Below are 4,525 nucleotides of genomic sequence, written 5' to 3' on the forward strand. Positions count from 1 at the left end.
TGGCACTCCTGAAATGTTCCGTTGCCTTGACCTGATTTACCTAAGCAGAACTGATTAGAAATTAGTAAGCGATCCTCTTGCTGCTGTAGGCTGAAAAAGTCAATAGCACTTCACACTTCCTTTGCTGTTGACTGTGCAGTGCAAAAGGGAATAAAAACCAGTAACGGTTTATTTTCCCCAATGAAATCACCTGATATACTCACTGCTACAAAAGATGCCCACCTTAGAGCTCTACGTGCGTCTGAGAATCTGATTTTCATGCTGAACAAATAGAATGTTTATGCTTCTGTGACTTGTAACCGTAATTATAAGCTGCAGCCATGTTTACATTTCTTACATGGGAAGGGGTAAACATCCTTTATACACATTACTATATTGGATGTTCTGATAATCTAATGTTCCATATATTTTACAGTTGGAACAGCAAACTCATTGAGAGGTTAACTCAAGGGCATTCAGGATTCCCGAAACTGGGTGAACTTACTGCTGTGACAAAGGTACGTAGCCATCTCTCTGATTTGAGGTTCTGATTTGGATCACAACATTCATTCTTTCAGTCTTGTTTTCTGTTTATACACATGAAAATATTTAGTGTAGTTAGGAGAAATAGAATGGTTTTTATTTATTTCTAATGTAAGCTTTTTCCCACATGTTTTTTTGCACGGTTTGAACTCTGGAGGATGTCAAAACCAGAAGTGTTTTGATGCTTAGGGCAGAGTCCCAGGACCTGTGTTCTAAATCACAGAAACCAAGCAGTCCTCTTGTTCCCTAAGAAGTGTTTCTTTAACGTTTATTTGGACTAAGATGGTTCAGTCTCATCTTTATAGGTGTTGGTAGATAAGCAGGATATGCGCTTGTATATCTCTCACAAGCCTTTTGATCAGTTCAGGTCTATATCTAGGCAATAGGCTTCTATTATGCCTTGGTTACTCTTTAATGTTTTAGATCTTTGCTGCAATTCACCTTTCCGTGCAGGCTTACTGGTCCTGTATTGGCTGTTACCGCCCCCCCCTCCCCCCCTCCCCAAGTGTTTAGTTATTGCAGGCCCTGCTTTAGTTTCTTCTGGATATTTTTGTTTTTTGCAGTTTCTCTTTTGTTTGCCCATGGCAAACTGTCCTCGCAAACTGGAATTTATTTCTGTTGCTGATGCTGTCTCTTGATCTGAGACGTTCAAGCAGTATGCTTGGTCCTTTAGGAAACTCTATCAAGACATAACTGATTTTTGAGACGTAGTTTTATTTACAGGAATGTAAAAAGTTCTCTGTTTGTTGAACACAAGTTATCAACAACTGGAGACAGTTTTCATACTCACAGGCTTAGATCACTACAGCTATCACTCCTACTTACAAGCAAGTTACTTTTTTGGGGGGACATTTTGCCCATGTCTGTCTGTTCCTGCTGGGCAGTGCAGGACAGCCTGGCTTGTATTTGTCATAGGACTTTTTTTCCTAAAAACTGATGCTTTGAAATACTCCAGACAAACCTATTTTTGGGTTGTAGGAGACACTTCCCAACTCTGACATTCTCAACATATGACCCATATTACAGATTCTTTGGGGATTCTATATATACTGATTGAATTTTCTGCATTGATGAATATAGAGTGCTGTGAGTTTTCTGGTTTCTGTTACGCACCTTTCCTCAAACACCAAGCAGTTAAAACTGGGGAAAAAAAGGCAGCTGAACTGGGGGAAAGAAAATAAAATTTTTAAGTATGACTAAATGCCAGGCGTTCAGTTGCAAGACTAGAAACAAAAGGTTGCATGTGAGAACCTATTTTTTGTGGGTTTGTTTTATACACTAATATTGTGTCAGGAAGCTTCCTAATGCAGGCTCCGTGGTGTCTCTGGTCCAGACCATTCATTCTAACTAGAACAAAATCAGTTTACACATTTTTGATCTTTAGCTTTTCCGACCTAGAAAGCTAACAGACCTCTAGAGTTTGATTAGAGAAATGTTTGATTTAAATGTTTTATTTTAAATATTTGTTTTAAAAGGATGATTGGGAAAGGTAATTTCTTAAGACTATGAGGAACCTCAGAAGAAATCGTAGTGGAGTAGAAATTCTATACGTAAATCAGGAAAAAAGAAATATTGGAGGCTTCTTAGCATGTCTTTGGTACTAGATGGTGAAATAGTTTTCAGAACTAGAATGTTGAAGAAGGATTGGGAGGAATTAAGTAAGTGGAACAAGAAAGTGGAAGTGTCCTTGCTGCACCATTCATTCCCCTCCCACACACCATGCCATTTCCACATAAATAACAACATTTACCAAAATTTTGATCAGTGTCTGGTGGACAGGCAAGAAACAGCATGATAATGTTCCTCTGGAGCTCCATCTATAAAACAGAAAATCCATCAATCATCCTGGCAGGACAGGGAAACGCAGTTTTCAGCAGAGTTTTAAATTCAAGTCATTATTGTATATATAGAAGATTAAATCAGGAAACCATAAGAAAAAAGAACATATTTCTTGAAAGTGGTAACTGCTGAAAAAAGCCACTGCAGCTATTTTTCATGGCTAAATTTGTCTGAAGGTATCATCAAGTGGCACAGGAATTTACACTTGTGGTACAGTGAAATATGCCTGTTTCAACAGGAATAAATCTTTTTGGCTCTAAATTAAATGCTTTCTCCATTTAATTATATTACATTTATGCAATTTGTTATGATTGTTGCTGGGTTAATGTGTATTTTAGGGCAGATGGCTGTTTGTTTGGCAAAATTATTATACTATCTTTTTGCCCTAAGCTGTAGAGGAAGCACCACAGGGAATCCTGGATGTATGGTTTTCATTAAAGTTTCTGATGAGAGCTACTAATATATTTAACTGAACAAATAGAGAGGCCACCATCTAATGGGTTGAGTTTGAGAATATAATTTGAGAATTGATTGACACTGATTTCTGGTGTCTCCGCCCTTGAGTTTACTGCTTGAATTTGAGTAAGTCTTTTAACGCCTATGTTTGCTTTGCCATTTGAACCTTGCACTAATGATAATAGTGACTTACCGTTGTAGATGGTTTAAAGGCAAAAAGGCTGCAGAATATTAAGAATTTGGTCCATGGAATGAAGGCCACACACAGTTTTCACTTAGCATTACTTAATTTTTAGACAAAATCTCCAAGTTTTGACTCAAAACTGGTTAACAGAATGACATCAGTATCTGATCCACTATGACTTTTTATTGATATACTTATCTGCTTATGACTGGAATGCTTAAAAGTCAGCTGTGAGAAAGTTAATTGTGTTAGGCCTTGCATAAACAAAACAATAAATTATCTCTGTACTTGAATACTCTACGTACCTGCTTTTTTGGGAGCTAGTCTTGAGTAAGTCATATTTAGTGTAATTGTGACATTCCAGTTCACAAGTGTGTGGAGATACATAAGACGCCTTTAAAAGGACTAGTTTCAGAAACACTGGTTTTGAACTTTAAAGGTATCCACCGAAGTCATGGTTCCATGTAACCGACTTGGGAAATATGCTTGTTTCTCTGAGGGCTGGTTGAAATATTGTCATAATCTCATATTTACTGAAATTACACCTTTTTGACAAACTTAAAGATGTTGTTACAAGAGAGGTATGGTTTGGAGGGAGAGAGAGTATTTTTGTTAGATCCTCTGATACAGCTGGAAAGAAACAAAGACCTTTTGAGACCATCTCTACTTCCTCAGATTAGTTGGTCTGTCTCTCCCTACAAACTTTGCTTCTATTATACCTGTAGACCATCACATTTGCATCATCGCTACTGTGACTGACAGGTAAAACAACTTCTTGTAGTAGTTTTTTTTGTCTGATATCTGAAACGATGGCGATAGCCATTAGCTGACCCAACAGCTTTAAAAAATGAAACATAATCTCCCCCATCTCTTATTTGCTGTGAGCTATCCAGGAAGTGTCTCAGAATGAAAGAAAAGCTGTGAATTTGCCAGATAATGAATCCGACTCTTGGTTTGTGGTTCTTTCCTGTAGGCAAAATTACAAGTTTCTTGTAAACTTAAAGGAAGTGAAGGAGTTCACTTGTGTGATAATGAGAGTAGCCAAATGATTGATTAGCAGTTGAGGAGAAAACTGGGCTTTGGGCATTATTGATTTTCAGAGGTACTATAGGAGTGTGGTGGGTTGACCCCAGCTGGCAGGTAAGCCCCCACCCAGCTGCTCACTCACTCCACCCCCAGCAGGATGGGGGAGAGAATCGGAAGGGCAAATGCGAGAAAAACTTGTGGGTTGAGATAAGGACTGTTTAATAAGGGAAGAGGAAAAACAGAAAAAGAAAACAAACAAGTGATGCAAAGGCGATCACTCACCGCCTCCCACCAGCAGACTGATGGCCAGCCAGCCTCTGAGCAATGAGTACTTTTGAAACACCACCCACTCCCAGTTTTATTGCTGAGCATGATGTTATGTGGCATGGAATAGCTCTTTGGTCGGTTGGGGCCAGCTGTCCTGGCTGTGTCCCCTCCCAACACTCTGCCCACCCCCAGCCTACTCCTTGGGGGTGCAGAGTGAGAAGCAGAGAGGGC

The sequence above is a fragment of the Pygoscelis adeliae genome, unplaced genomic scaffold (genome assembly GCF_000699105.1).
Source record: "Pygoscelis adeliae isolate BGI_AS28 unplaced genomic scaffold, ASM69910v1 Scaffold66, whole genome shotgun sequence".
NCBI classification, from domain to species: Eukaryota; Metazoa; Chordata; class Aves; order Sphenisciformes; family Spheniscidae; genus Pygoscelis; species Pygoscelis adeliae.